Genomic DNA, 16,442 nt, shown 5'->3' with positions numbered 1-16,442 from the left:
ACCCTGGGTCAGGGCGTTAGAAATTTTCTGCCCCCTTTCCTAACCTAGGTGGTGGGTTCAAGTCTTTCGGATGAGACGAAAAACCGAGGTCCCTTCGTGTACACTACATTGGGGTGTGCACGTTAAGGATCCCACGATTGACAAAAGGGTCTTTCCTGGCAAAATTGTATAGGCATAGATAAATTTTCATAAAAATGTCCACCAAAATACCCGTGTGACTTGGAATAATAGGCCGTGAAAAACAGGATATGCGCCGAAATGGCTGCGATCTGCTGGCCTATGTGAATGCGTGATGGATTGTGTAAAACAATATTCCATCTCACACGGCATAAATAAATCCCTGTGCCTTGAATATGTGCGCGATATAAATTGCATAAAATAAAATTAAAATAAAATCCCTGAGCTTAGAACTGTACCCACAGAATACGCGCAATATAAGCCTCATATTGATTGGTATGTAAGAAATGTTAAAGTCCTTTGTACTGGAAACTTGCATTCTCCCAGTAAGGTAGTATATTGTACTACGTTGCATGCCCCTGGAGCAATTTTTTGATTAGTGCTTTTGTGAACAAGAAACAATTAACAAGTGGCTCTATCCCATCCCCCCCCCCTCTTTCCCCGTCGTGATATAACCTTGAACGGTTGAAAACGACGTTAAACACCAAATATAGAAAGAAAGAATAATCTAGCCGGTTGAACAGCATTTGGTTGGAAAATGAAAGTCTTCACAAAGCTATCTTCTTCTATTTGTGTGGGTTAATAAATAGGATTTAACATAACAATGTGGTACTGGTATGGGTTTTGTAAAGTGATTACTCAACTTCTGTGAATTGTACCTTCGTGGTGATCATGCTACACACTGGGTAATTCAAGCACAGAAAATAATATTTCTTAATAATTTGGCCTTATAAATGTACTCCGTGACTGTATTTGTATATGGTGAAAAGGAGAAGATATAAAATTTGTGAAATAGGACTTCGTATTTGGTTTTGTCATAATGAATTTGTTGTTTCTGTGTGTGTGTGTGTGTGTGTGTGTGTGTGTGTGTGTGTGTGTGTGTGTGTGTGTGTGTGTGTGTGTGTGTGTGTGTGTGTGTGTGTGTGTGTGTGTGTGTGACCATGCATGCGTGCTTATGTGTGAGTGCACAATTGTGTGTGTGTATTAATCCAGCAGAAACAGCTTCTCTTCCATACATTTGAATCATTTATATTGATACCACATGGAGACTATTCTGAACACACAAGCGTGGTTTTCTCTCTGCAGTGCTTTTCCTAAAGTTAAATATTGAATTTTTGAATTTAAAAGTTTTTGGCACACCACTTAAAGATAATGCTCAAGGAAAATAAATAGTCTTCTTTTTTCATTAACGCTTTTTCTCACAGTGATGTGTCAATATCTCAGACGCAAATCCAGAGTCATGCACCGTTTTATGCTTGGGAAGCGCACTACACTCACTGTTAGAAACATGCATACCAATCAATCAATTAAGCAAAAATGAATGATAAGATTCGATTATATTCTTCTTTTTGTGCACAGGCGGTTATATACAAACGTGCATAGTGTCAAAAGAAATCACACACAGCACGTTTCGCTCTGCAGTCCGGACTGACGATCTAACAGCGAACGACAAGAAGAAGAAGAAAAAGAAATCACACACACACACACACACACACACACACACACACTGAAAGTATGAAGAAGCCCCTCCAACTTTTGGTTGAGTTTGACTGCATTACCTTGAGGAGACTGACGACACTTCACAATGGAAAAAAATATAACTTTTACATCACAGTGATTTGTTTTAAGTACAAAAGTACAAGTGAAAGTAGAAATAAATTAACGTGACACTATCCCGTAATCACATATCAGGGTCAACTATAATCAGTCCATTGGTTTACAAAACTTTATTCAATTTGTTATCATGACAGAAACAATGCATTGTTTTTTTTAAGATAACTCAAGCATAAATGCTTATTTTAAGTCATCCTGGTATGTACATAACAAAGTTTAGCATGATGGCGGACTAGATACATTTACTCATTTCAGACAACGAAAACAAACAGACAAACCTGATGCGCAAGCAATCAAAAAAGGGAGGGGGTGGTAGAACAGAACTTGGTGGGGGTAAAAACAAGAAACAAAAAGAAATGGGGTACGAGAGAACAGAATTCAGCATAAGGGGGAAAAAAAGGACGACGAAGACTTGGAGCGCCAGAAATGTTGGAAGAGTGGGTCACGTCACAATAATATTAAATGCACAGAAGACACACACGCAAAGTTAATACATTTTGTGATCGGCGAAAATGGCACTAAATTACATAACGATTGGGCCATAATCGATAAGTCGAAACAAGGACACAAAACACGAGAGAAATTACGAAGAACAATTGGTCAGGCAGCATTTGTCTCATGACAGTGTCAAATGAACATTATGAATAAAATGTAGAGGCTCATGTACGGAACATGCCTGTTACGGTCTTAATAAATTCTTGTACAGTTATGAATATGGTCTGATTGACATTCCGGGAATATTGCGGGATGCCTTTCAATAATATTTCAATAAACTTATAATCAGTTATCAATTGACAATAATCGTACATCTCTACACAAGGGTCAATGCAACAAATAGTGCTCAGCAGTCTCCCTTGGGTAACCGCACTCACATTTGGGGCAATCCTTGAGGTGCCGCTGACATCATAGTAAATCAAAATTCAAATCACTCATACCAATACGCAGTCTGCAATTATGGACTTTTTCAAATCTATCTCCAAAATAATAATGACATGGTACTTTAAAATCAACGTTGATTGCAGTAAAGTAATTGATTGACAATTAAGGTTGTATGTGGGGTGCCTAAAATTTGAACTTTTCTTATTCCCGAATATTTTTTGTGGGCGCAGAAGCACGGGGCAAATGGTATTGTTTTTTTCTGGAGGGGGATCAGACAATATAAAACCAATTAGAGGCCGAGTTGCCTGACAGAAAGGCCAATTCTAGCCCCAGTCCATGCCGGTTACATGTAATTAGCTATGCACACATTTGAGATCGATACCCAACTTTGAATTACTGAGCATCAGTTCTTTGCGTTATTTTAATTTTCTTGTTTTTCTTTAAAATAAAAAAGGGAATGGTTTTATTGATGTCATTTTATTATGTCATTATCTAGTCAGCATAAATGACTTTTATGGATACAGGAGAAAGTGTTAAAATGTGAAGATTTCAAGTGTGGTTTGTGCTCATCTGCTCAGTTGACCACTTAAAATGTTGTTTCATTTGATGATACGTTTTGTTTGGTGTTCCCGCTTGAATGTGACAGTAAGTTGTACAATGTTACTGTGTGTGTGTGTGTGTGTGTGTGTGTGTGTGTGTGTGTGTGTGTGTGTGTGTGTGTGCGTGCGTGCGTGCGTGCGTGAGTGTGTTTGTGTGTGTTGGTGTGTGTGTGTGTGTGTTTGGTAACCGGCTTTGTACAGCGGGACCACCTTATTTTGTCATGTATTTTTATTCATTCTGGAGCTTTATTAAATAAACTGCCCATTTCAATCACAACTCTGGTCTGGTCTTATTGTCAGTGTTGCATAAATGATTGTATGTGAGCTTGTGAACATACAAAGAAAAAAGAAAGAAACATTCTGTGTCGAAATATCTTGACTAAAAATCAGGCGGAAGACTACACCTGTTGCATTTCCTATTATGCTCAGGCAATTATAACTGAGGGCGGAAGCGACAATGATTCGTTTTCCCCCCAGATAACATTAATTTGTAGAGACGGAAAAGGAACACGCACATTCTGGAACTGATTTGTGTAAATAACTGAGAGGGTGTTTTGTCTGTTTTGTGAAACGGTCCTCACACATTTGCAAAGTTCCACAGTTAGGCAGCTGAATTAAAGCATTACATAATGCATAGTGTAAACTCTAGGCCTACTTCAAGGTCTTATTACTTCAAGATGCATACACGTGCTGTTGTATCTGTTAGTGCTTGCCGGACACCAGTGCTGATTAAAATGGCTTAGATTGTTACTAATTTGAAACTACAGTATGTCCTTTTACGTGTTGTGACAATTTTGTTGGTACCGATGATTTATAAAAAGACTTTTATCACAGGTTTATTTCGTATCAAACATTTATACTTACTTTCAAGTTCGAGTATACCTTAACTTCCACGAGGAGAGTCTCTCTGTGTGCGCGCGCGCGCGCGTGTGTGTTTGTGTGTGTGCGTGCGCGCTTAAAGATTCTTGATTTTGGAACATATAAGCAGTTTATCTGTCAGGGAGTTGTGTGTGTTTTCATGGCTGCGTGTTCTTTTCCCTCTCATTCTTCCTCTCGGCAGTCCGGCTTCAGAGTCATTATTTTTGTTCCTCCAGGCTCAAAGCAGAAAGCAGCAATGTTTTAAAACATTCAAAAACAAGGATTGTATGTGAGTGTGAGTCATAATTTTCTTTTAAGAACCGAATCATAGCACCACAAGGTTCAAATATGTGCACAAAGCAAAAATAGTGCAAAGCAAAAATTAGGAAAGCAGCATATGGCCATGACTGGAGACACTGCTTTTTGTATCGATCATTCTGCAGACGTCACACTCTGGAGAAAATAAAACATGACAGAACTCAGTACTGATGTTCTCTGTAAACCATGATTTACATCTCTTACCTTATTCCATACGACATTGTGAGTTTTGCCGTTGTTTTCCTGATAATAAGTCTCGTACTTAGGCACTGTTTGTTTTTCCTCAGTTAATATTCAGAATTTTGCCATGTTTGTTTTGTTGTTGTTGTTGTGCTTGTTTAATTTAGGTTTGTTGTTGTTTGTTTAAAACACTCAAACATACGCACACATCACATGCACACTTTTACTTTTTAAGTTATAATAAGTATTGCATTCAGCCACTGTTTTTTTCTCCTCAGTTGATATTCTGATTTTTGCCAGTTTTTGTGTAATTTGTTTTTGTTGTGCTTGTTTGATAAAGGTTTGGTGTTGTTTGTCGTTGTTGTTTGTTTAACACACACTCAAACACACACACACACACACACACACACACACACACACACACTAACCAGACACACACACCACCACCACCACCACCACCACCACCACCACCACAAGAATAGGTTTACACTCACTTTTTCCTCCACGTTTTAATTTTGGCAATATCATTAACACAGGATTGCAAAGCAGGGATCATTTGTCAATTTCATAACAACGTACATACAATTTCAGCTGGTTACTGCAATAAAATGTGCATCATCACAGGTTTCTGCTGGAATGACAGTGTCTTATGTGTCAACACAAAATACACACACACAAAATGGGTGTGGTGCTGCATGCCCCATAATAGATCCTAACTTCACCCTCTAAACCTCCCTGCAGATGCATGTTCTGTGCACAAAAATAGCCTTTTAAAATATGCAGAATACAAAATAAAAATGCAGACGACATTTCTACATTTGATGGGAGAGTTGTCCTGTATTAGAATTATTTATCAAATAATTAAAGTTAACCAAAGTATATCTATGTAATAAAACCAAGGAGTCCTCTGTTAAGTAGCTCAACACAATGATCGCAGCCCAGGGTGCTAACACAGTTAGGGTATGTTGTTCAAGACTTGGAAGGTCAAGGTTTTAAAGTATGCTTCAGTAACAGAATCTTATAACAAAGCTAAAACATTTACCACTGAAGCAAAACCATCTCTGAACAATTCAAAATTGTCACACGTACTAGTTTTACATTTTAAGGATCTTGCCAAGTGCATATCTTTTTATTGTGAAAAATTTGTATTGCAAACAAAAGAAAACACAATGTCTTGTGATCTGTAAATGTTCTTGATACTTAATACATTACAGGGAACCTTATAAATTGTTCAAGTGAAGTACTGTACAGCCTATTTAGCTTGTTCGTTTTCTCCCTTTAAGGTAATTTTGTCTCAACAATCATGTTATCTGCTACAAGTCTATAAACTGCTGTAAACCTTTCTGCCCTTAAAGTAGATTCATGCCCTTCTGTGTGGGCACCTTCTTCTTCTTCCTCTTCAGTGTTCAGTGTTTGCATTTGGATGTGTGCTCTCTGGCCAAGTCTTGTTGCACAGGGGTGGCAAGGAAAGGCCACCCTCTCAGAACGTGTTGCAGAGTCTGTTCTTCCTACCCTAGCCACAGTCCGCTGTAGGTGCAAAACCTATCCTTTTGAGGTGTACCTTCAGACAGCAGTGTCCTGTGCGAAGGCGGAAGATGGCTCTCTGTTCTGTGTGAGTAAAATGGGGATATGGTCTTGAATGAGCTGGTATCTGTCTGTCTTTTTGTTGTTGATATAGACATCAAAGAAGCTCCAGCACCAGCCAAGTGTTGACTGTTTTCTTTATGCGTAACCTAGTCCTGGCAGCAGCTGTTGTCCATCTGTAAACAAGCAAGATCATTATTATAATATATTGATGGTGTATATGTTTTACCAGAAAGACGAGTAAAATACCACTTAATTTTTGTTTTAGTAATGAGGCATACATGCAGTTGAACGATCATATCTTGTGATATCTGCCCTCTGAAAAAAACCTACTATTCAAAATGTACTTTTACATCTTGTTTTTTTAACTTAGGCTTTTGAAGATCCACATTTACCACCCAAAAGGAGCCTGGCGATACTGGCATGCTTTAATTAAGATGACGTGTTACTCAGAAATAGTGCTTTTAGTTATGCGCGATAGAAATCTCCTTAATAAATAAATAAATACTGGTGGTGGTTCACTGCAAAGCATAACCTGATATGATTTCTTCATAGCACCTGACTGGAAATGAAGTTTCATACAATAAAAACTATACTGCGCCAGATTTACAGCAGTTCTGTTGAATTCACACAGTCAGAAAATTTCAAGGCTGTCCTCAACATTCTATGCTCACACACACACGACTTGACTTCACTTAGGAAGGTTATGTGATGCTTAAATCATCTGTCTTGCCACTATTTCATCACAAGTAACCACTGTGTTTATTGCTGGTATGTGCCGGAGTGGAGGGATAGTCTTACCCCATGTAAAAAAAAAAAAAAAAAAAAAAAGCCTGGCAGGTGATCTGAGATGCCTTTAATAACACAAAGCTGCCTCTGTAAACAATTCTGCTTTTACACATGCTATCCCTTAACTTGGATTCATACCAAAAATCAAGCCTAGCTTCATAGGAAACAGAATGTTACTTCAGCATTTAGAATTATGATCTTATTCCATGTACACGCCTTGGCAATTCTGACTCGATCACTACAGCAAGAAGTCAGTGTGTTGATTGTTCATATGTGACCAAGTTGAGGGATGAGCTTATAAAGGCAGAGGCCCCAACCTACAGGTTTGCTACCATACCAAAAACGCCTCCAGACACGGGAACTTGGGAGCAGAGGCAACAGCTCCGCTTGAACCTCAGAAACCAAATGTGCCTCCAGACACACAGATCCCTTAGACGGCCGAGGCTGTGGCCTCTAAGGTTCTCTTGTACCAAACCGCCTCCTGACTCTGCATCAGATTGCTTGCGCTGGCATCTGCTTACATAGACCCACATTAAGTCACCACCGAGTGGTAGACACAGACGACATTTGGTAGCACTGACTGCCAGCTTCACGGTAATGCGTACCCATAGCGCGGCTCTGCATGGGTGGGAATGTTCTGAGCAAAACACTATGTGTTACTCCATACCCCCCGCCCTCCATGGAACTTCTTGACCCCAACAAATTGGGGGGGGGGGGGGGGGAGTTTGCCCAGTCGGTAGAGGCGCTGGCTTTAAAACCGGTTGTTACTATCAGCGTGGGTTCAACCCCCAAGTTCGGCGCGGGATGTGTGTCCCAGAGTCAACTTTGTGCAGACTCTCCTCGGTGTCCGAACACCCCCGTGTGCACGCATGCGCACGATAAAGATCCCAGGGTCACAGCGAAAGCCTCAGGCCTTGGAAACACGAATACATGCATGCAAAAATATGAAGCCCGGGTGTCCGTTCGGCCAACAGCCAAAAAAGTAACCATTTCAGCACTGACCCAAGACGACCCAACCCGGTCCCTAGCCCATTTCAGGTCTCCTCTAGCAGCCGGCAGCCAGCTGTCTACATCCCCCCCCCCCCCCCCCCCCCCCGCATTTTTATTTTCTATTTTCATACAAAGCCGGGTTCTCCCGTGTAACATGCCCCTAATGGCTTTGCCGTAAGGGCGTAAAACTTTCATTTCATCATCGGATGAGCTTATCCTATGTTAAAGCCTGGCCTGAACTGAGACGGCGAAGAGAAGTAGTGTGCCTTTAATGACACAATGCTTTCTTTGTAAGCAATAGATTCAACATCTCAGATCTGGTCAGGCCTATACAAATGCCATCCCTCAACTTGGTTCATACAAAAATCATGTGCCTGGCTAGAGAGTGGGGATTTGTTGTTCTCTTTTTCGAAATCCAAAATAAGCAAAATCAGGTCTTAAAAAGGAGCAAGTCTTAAAATGGGAGTGAATTTACAGATGTTATGAACAAGAAGTCTGCGTAAACAGGGTCATTAATAGGAAGGAGTCTTAGATTGGGGTGTCTTAAAAGGGGCAGGGGTGGGGTGGTGTGTGTGTGTGTGTGGGGGGGGAGTCCACAGTAATGACCATAAAATAATCAAAATAATACTATTAGTCATCTTATTCTCTACCAAATTTCTGGAGGTCAAGACAATGATACAGATTTTTTACTTGTGTCACTGTTAGTGTCATTCTATGAATAACAGACCAATAGAAAGAGAGAGAAAGAGAGCTCTGTGGTTTTTTTTTTACCTGGGTTCATGCTCAGTTGCTTGAAAATTGACTTGTCAGAGGTTCTTCTTCAGCCTTACACCCACATGCAAGAGAACTTGTACCAGATAATGAAATAAGTGAACTTTGAAGTGCATTCATAATTAAAGCCCAATCATGTGGTTTAACCTACCTAGTCTTGAAAAGCCTGTCCGAGGAAACAGAACAAGCACCCTTCCGCAGACCTTCCTAACTGGAGAGTCTTGGTTGTAACAGCACACTTTCTAAAGTAGTCCATAAGCAGTTCCATGCGCCTATGTTTTCACTGGAACCAGCTCCTTTGTGTACCTGTGATCTGGATGAGCTGCAACACATATAACTTTCATATGAACACTATGTCATAAGTACACCAGTTAGCATACATCAAACACTGAGGAGCATCACAAGATATGTTCTAAGGAGGTAACAACTATTGTCACAAAGTGTTTATGATACAGCCACAGGCACATGGCACTGAGTGGTCAATTGGTGAGGGGAGTGGGGGGGGGGGGGGGGGGGGGGGGGGGGGGGGGGCAGAAGTTCTGCTCAGTCTTGTCTACTGATACAACACTTTGTGGTGGTGTAAGGCAGGGAATCACACCCCAACCACTGGCCCACCTGGTGTCGAGTGCCTGAGGATACATCAGTCCCAGTCATGGCTGGCCCCCGGTTTGACCAGACAACTGCCATGTATGGGTACATTTACTTTACAGTACAGATTAGTTTTCAATAGCAATGACATCATGGACGCACACCTGCCCAACACTGACACTGACAGCAAAATCAGCGACCAAATGTGATAAAGAGTAACTAATCGTCACAAACATCAAAATGCTTTGCATTAATCTTCTTGAAGAGGTCATTCTTAACCAGATAATCATTTCTAGGCAATTGAAGATTATTATTCCACCTACAGGCTATCACTCCTATGGCTGTTACTTGTAACACATTTCATTTCTTAAAATATGTTTTGTAAAGTACATAGATTTCACTAAAAGGCACATTCCTTCTCATGAAAACAATTTGGCTCACCGTCTCAGATCTGGTAGGGCTTTAAAATGGGATAAGACATGATCTCCAGGGGTCGACACTAACTTATTTGGCCTGGGGCCACACTGGCCCCAGAGATGGAAATTGCTGGGGCGGAAAAAAAAAATCTGGGGCCCACTCTCAGTATTCAAGTGCGGCAATGCATTGTCTGTTTTTCTTCATCGTACTGAAGCCAGGGAAATTCTTTCAACCATTTGACATTGAAATTACGACAGCGCTTCGCGCTTTTGGCTGCATCGGTCTCCTTTTTTCGTTTCTCTCCACCCTGTTCTTCATCTTCATTTCCATGTCTTTTTACACCAGGGATGTGTCGCCACATTTTGCGTTTGGCATTTGAAGGCGATACTTATCTCTCACGCTAAAGAGCGCAATCTGGGAGTTATTTCCCTTACGACATTGTCCTTCGACGATTTGAATGTGTTTTTTTCTTGACTGCGGCATTGATCGTAACGCAAATTTCAGTGACGACTTTGGCGATTTTTAGTGATTGGCTCTGCTGGCATTAGAATTTTCGGTTTGTCATTGTTGGAATTTATCCTGGGGCGGAGTGGGCCCCAAGCTTCGGCAATGTTTGGGGCGGAACACAAAACTCTGGGGCGTTCCGCCCCCCGCCCCCGCTAGTGTCGAACCCTGATCTCTTAACTTGTTCACATACCCCAAAAAGTGCGATTGTGTTATGAATAAATGCTGTAAAAGCTACCTGTACTAGTTCATTAAAAAAAAATCACAAAATGTCACTTCACCACAGCATGCAAACAGTGTGTTTATTTCTGGTATGTGTCTAAAGGCGGAGACAGACGCACAACACAAAACCCTGTTTTCGACAAAAACACCATCTCAAAACGTCGGGGAAACACATGTTTTTAAAGAGGGGATGTCACATGCGAAACACACAGATGAAGCGCGGTGCGTGTTTTCACAGAAATATCGGTCAGTGTCAGCTTGACCCGTCCAGCTATCGCCCTGTGTTTGAGTTTGTAAACAACACGGCTGGCAGTGCCCACTGATACGGTCAGTGTCCACTGATACGGTCAGTGTCCACTGATACGGTCAGTGTCAGCTTGACCCGTTCAGCTACCGCGCTGTGTTTGGGTTTGTAAACAACACGGCTGGCAGCGCCCACTGATATTATTGCCTCTCTTCAATCGTGACAGGATCCATAGACTCTAGTTAGGATTCATGGGTCCGATACTACCCTGAATCGGTACCACATCTGAGTCTGCCATTTTTTTTCTATCTCCGTGGTGCCGGAAACCGAGTCACTTGAGTTGATCGTCCGCGTTCATTGGCTGACTACCAAAACGTGTTTTTAGATTTTAGAGCATGCTCTAAAACCCAAAACACGATGCAAAAACACGAAAGAGTGTATTCTGAAACGCGTTTTGGGGGATGTCACATGGGAAACACGCTGTTTTGTGTTTGTTTTGAAAGGAAACACTGTTTTGTGTTGTGCGTCTGACATGGCCTTAACACAGACACACACACACACCATAGCAACACAAAAGCCGAAAACATGCCTACCATCTAAATGAGGATATCCAGTTCCAACTGTCTTCTGCCAATATAACACTGCCAGAGACACCATGGTGTAGAAAGTCAGTTTAAAGAGAGACTACCTGGAAGAAAAATATATATACTGTAATAATAATAAAACACCCAGTGCAATAGACATACTTTCTCGTTAACACTTTCGTGACGGGAGGCGACTATATTAGTAATAACGCTGCAACGCCCACGGACGGGAAGCGACTATTTTAGTATTAGACATACAAGGTACACGACTCGTGATTGCTTCCCGGTTTTTGAAGCTTGCAGTAAATTGAGTTGTTTCCCTTGATACACGTGGTTTTCTCTTCCGGCTTGATCAAATTAATGCAGATTTGCGTGGTGTTTTCGAACAAAAAAAAATGAATCGAAGGCGAGCCTTGTCACGGGAGGAGATTCTCCGGATGTTGGATCTTGAGGATCCTGTAGATCATGATACATCGTGTCGTTTTAGCCTCAAGAAAGCGATAATAGCAGTGATATTGAGGAAGAAACAGTCCCGTTGTTGCTAGTACGAGTCGGCAACTACACGTGGTAGGGGGTGATACTGCTAGACGAACATGTATCTCGGAATCGTGCAGGAGCTATGGGGGCGTGGCAGCACTGATAACAATGGATGGCTGGAGCCTTCAAATCCTTTTGGAATTGTTCATAGGTGGACAGTTGGTACTTTGTTGTGAAAATGTGACTTATATTCAATATGGATTACCTAGACATCATTTGGTGAGTGTTACAGTTTTGTTTCATTTGAGTCAGGATGCTGTGAGTGAATGCGTGATTTGCTTGTTTTTTTTCTTTGTACTGTCTCCTTATTTCTGTGTACAATGTTAACAATATTTCAGCTAATTCATAGGTTTTACACCTTGTTTGGTTATAACATTATTAATAATACTTTCTGTTAAAAAATAACTTTTAAAAAAAGCAGTGGAAAATAAAACACACACAAAAAAACGTTAAAAAACACAAATTATCCCCCTTTCACCCCCCTTTCACCCCCCTTTGCTAAAACAAATCGCGTGACAAACTTATAAATAGCACGACTGAACGGGGCATCCATTTTTGAATTAGTACACAAAATTTGGTGGTGATTGGACTTAATTCAAGCTTGCTAGACAGATTTCTTTACAGTTACTGATTTTTGGGAAGTTTCTTGGTGGCAAGCTTGGGCAGGCAGGACGTTAACGCCGTGGCAGTGCTAGTCACAATAGTGTTAAAGGCTTACTTTACTATGTAAAAACATTTTGCTTCACAATCACAGTCTCAGATCTTGTCAGGCTTTTACTTGGGATAAGATCATCCCTCTACTTGGACGCATACCAACATAGATCAGCTTGAATGTTTGTGAAAATATCCCATATTTTGAGTTAACTCACCACAGCAAGATGGTATGTGGCCAAGATGAGGGATTCCATGTTAAAGCATAGCCATATATAATATCTGAGACAGTGACCCACACTATAGTGACAAGGCAAGTGTGCCTTTAAATTGTAAACTGTTATACATGTGCATTTTGACTTCTTCATAAATTATAACCCTGATGCAGGCAGTCATCAGTAGTGGTTTAGTACCTAGAACGAGAAAAGAATGAACTTGCAAGAAAGAAACTGAGTCAAAATCAAAATACCCTTTTGAATTACAAACTAGATTCCACGGGGCAGACAGGGTTTGAGGTTAGAAAGCTCTGAAAATAACTCTGCTATTTGAAATTGACTAATAGTATTAACTTATAACGTCATACATGATACAAACAAATGAACTAAGGCTTTTGAAGATCCATATCCAATCCTGCTACACAAAGGCACAAGCAGAGGTTGAAATTGCCAGGGTCATTTTCCATCCCCATGTAGCCTGGATTTAATTACTGGCATGTTTTTTTTTAAAGAGGTGTGTCACTCAGAATGACTGGAGATGGTTCATTCAATGCAGAGCATAATATACCATTGATTTCTTCATGCCATCTGATTTGCCGGTGAATTCACAGGGCGAGAACAATTCAAGACTGGCCTGAACATTTTATGCTGACTGTAAATTGTAATTATATAATATATCCACCCTAGCTAACTGGTACACTAATCACTTGCTCTGGCGGACTTCTTTTTCCAACATCATAAATCTGTTATTTGTACTTTAGCCTTTTGTGGTAAAATATTCTCATTACCAGTTGCACTCACAATCTATTGCTAGTGTATTTTGGAAATGATCAAAAGCCTTACTTGTGTTCTATAACAGCACCATGTCACTGTTGCGAGAAGAATGAGGCAGGGCTTGGTAATAACTGAGACCTGCAAGTAAACAAAACATATTTAGAATCTCATCATGTGTTATTTTGTTATATCTATGTCATGAGGTCTTACATTGCAATAACAAACACACGCATAACTTAACTTAGCAAGGTGTTCTATGTGCTAAGAATATAGTAATTGTTTAATGAATTAACGCTGAAGAAGCTACTAGTTGCTTAAACAAATTCATAGCAAAATGTCACTTGATCACCACATCAAGCACACTGTATGTTCATTTCTGGTATGTATGCAAGTGGAGGGATGATCTTGTTCCATGTAAAATCCTAGCTCAGCTGATCTCTCTCAACTTGGATTCATACCACACATTAGGAGCCTGGCTGTTTCTGTTCAGTGGGCATTTCTCCATTTGTTTTATTTGAATGCATTTCTTAAAAAGAACACTTCCTCTGCACAGCAAGCAGTCAGGATGTTATATGAAGTCTTATATCGCGCGCGTATCTCCAGACTCGGACTCAAGGCGCAGGGATTTATTTATGCCGTGTGAGATGGAATTTTTTTTACACAATACATCACGCATTCACATCGACCAGCAGATCGCAGCCATTTCGGCACATATCCTACTTTTTACGGCCTATTATTCCAAGTCACACGGGTATTTTGGGTGGTCATTTTTATCTTTGCCTATACAATTTTGCCAGGAAAGACCCTTTTGTCAATCGTGGGATCTTTAACGTGCACACCCCAATGTAGTGTACACGAAGGGACCTCGGTTTTTCTTCTCATCCGAAAGACTAGCACTTGAACCCACCACCTAGGTTGGGAAAGGGGGGAGAAAATTGCTAACGCCCTGACCCAGGGTCGAAATCGCAACCTCTCACTTCTGAGCGCAAGTGCGTTACCACCCGACCACCCAGTCCTTTTTGTTCCAAATCAAACGTTGTTTTGCTCCAACCAAGACTGCAGATCTTGGCAAACATGTGGCATAAAAACTAGATTTGATGACCTTACCCGTACTCACCCTGAAAAGTGCCGATCTAGATTTTGCTATTTTAACAGAGGGGACAGAGGTTGTACCTCTCCTCATGCAGACACCGCATAACAAATATGTGTAACAAATCCAGTTGCAACACTGTAGTTTCATGGCTTAATTTCATTGACTGATTGAGTCAGCAGTAGTGAGTACTACATGTCATTATGATCATACCAGTATTAGTGAGTATTACAATTGGAGCAATCTGCAGAATTGTTACCAATACATCATCATAACAGGAATTCCTCAGTGCATGAGGCATTGGTGTGTAGACATACATAAATATATATATGTAGATCTTTAAAACATTCAATGAGTCATGGGACTAAAAACTGCTAAAGCCTTATGTGGCAACATCACAAACAAACAAAATTAACCAACCCCAAATTATGTCAACCTCATGGCCCTTGTACTTGTAGTTCAAGTTGTACTGTTGTACTAGCCAACAGACATAAAAAGGAACTTAGCTCAGTAGGTGTTGATTGCTCTGCGTCATTATCAATATCATGATGCTGAGAGTCGAAATGCAGTTCAAACACAGACAGAACAAAATGGAATCTTTGAGTTTGAAATTGAATGAAAAAAAAAAGTAATTTGTAAATTGTATGGTCATGGTGTAGAAGTTTTGAACTTTAGCGTTGTAAATTCATTGCTCCGAATCAACTGCAATCTAACCCTCCGATTTATGTCCTAAGTCATTTACATACCTTTGGAGTTTTACGGAATGGGTATAACGTCCTTTCATCTAATGATCTAGTCTACTTTGGGATTTTGCCTTGTCGCCGTCACCGTCTCCTTGACCTACTTGGAGTCCTTGCTGGGTTGAATCGGCTGAGGAGCGAACCCATGACGACTCGCAACGCGAGGAACCAGAAGAGGAATCTAGGTTTATTTTGCGTGTTTTGGGCCTGCCGACCCTACTTGTACTGTAGTCGATCTACAACCGGCACGAAGCTTCTTTTCGCAGGGCGAAACCGCCCCACTCGTGACTTCATCCGATGTCCGCCATGTTTCAAGTGACAAAAAAGTAGAAACGATCTGACAAATAACTTTCATTTCAAGCACAGTCAAAAAAAAAATTAAAAAAGTAAAAAAGAAGGGGTGGAGAAAATGGCATTATTTAGACAGACTCAACTCGGATAAATTAAGAGGGACTTATAACTACTGAAGATTGAGAGCACAGCGGACGTCCTGTAAATTCCCGATCCATTTTTTCCCCTTCCCATTTCGGTATACTGTTCTCTATTTGTAACGCTACGCAACAGGATAAGAGATATCCTGAGGGTATAAGTGATACTCCCACATACGTTGCACAAGCATAATTTGACGTTACCTTATATACGGTCCAACCGGTGTGCAATGGGTGGAGAGAGAGAGAGAGAGAGAGAGAGAGAGAGAGAGAGAGATGATGGCTCTTTATTTTATTCGGATCGATGTTTAAGGCTACACCTTTTTTTACAACCTGCCCTTACATCTAAATGATACACAGTTCTGATAAACGGAAAAAAGCAAGCAAGCAAACAAACAAACAAACAAACGAACAAACGAATGACCAAAGAAACAACCAGCCAAACGCGAGAGAGAGACAGAGAGAGAGAGAGAGAGAGAGAGAGAGAGAGAGAGAGAGAGAGAGAGAGAGAGAGCAAGCATACGTGTGTGTGTGTGGTGTGTTTGTGTGTGTGTGGTGTGTTTGTGTGTGTGTGTGTGTGTGCGTGTGCTTGCGCGCGTGCACGTGTGTGTGTGTTCGTGTGTGTGCATGGGTGTTAGAGAAAGTGGGGAGGGGTGGCGAGCGGAGTTGTTGGGGTACCAGGGAAGGGT

General features: G+C 41.0%; 1 protein-coding gene and 1 long non-coding RNA gene across 5 annotated transcripts in view; one reads left to right on the top strand and one right to left on the bottom strand.

The window, feature by feature from the left end:
• The window catches only part of LOC138962931 (organic cation transporter protein-like), a 56,364-nt gene that overhangs the window by 25,706 nt on the left and 14,216 nt on the right, over nucleotides 1–16,442 (top strand). The gene's annotated exons all lie outside the window — the stretch shown is intronic.
• Nucleotides 5,120–15,679, bottom strand: LOC138962925 (uncharacterized). Of its 2 annotated transcripts, none has more exons than XR_011454653.1 (5): nucleotides 15,332–15,679; nucleotides 13,565–13,633; nucleotides 11,328–11,422; nucleotides 8,911–9,081; nucleotides 5,120–6,385 (listed from the first exon to the last, which is right to left on the bottom strand). It is a non-coding gene; the product is annotated as an uncharacterized lncRNA (long non-coding RNA). The 2 variants fall into 2 exon arrangements; XR_011454654.1 differs by having other exon boundaries at nucleotides 15,430–15,679.

Source organism: Littorina saxatilis, linkage group LG3, assembly GCF_037325665.1.
Source record: "Littorina saxatilis isolate snail1 linkage group LG3, US_GU_Lsax_2.0, whole genome shotgun sequence".
Lineage (NCBI taxonomy): Eukaryota > Metazoa > Mollusca > Gastropoda > Littorinimorpha > Littorinidae > Littorina > Littorina saxatilis.
The sequence above is the reverse complement of the archived record's forward strand: the minus strand, read 5'-3'. Positions and strand labels throughout refer to the sequence as shown.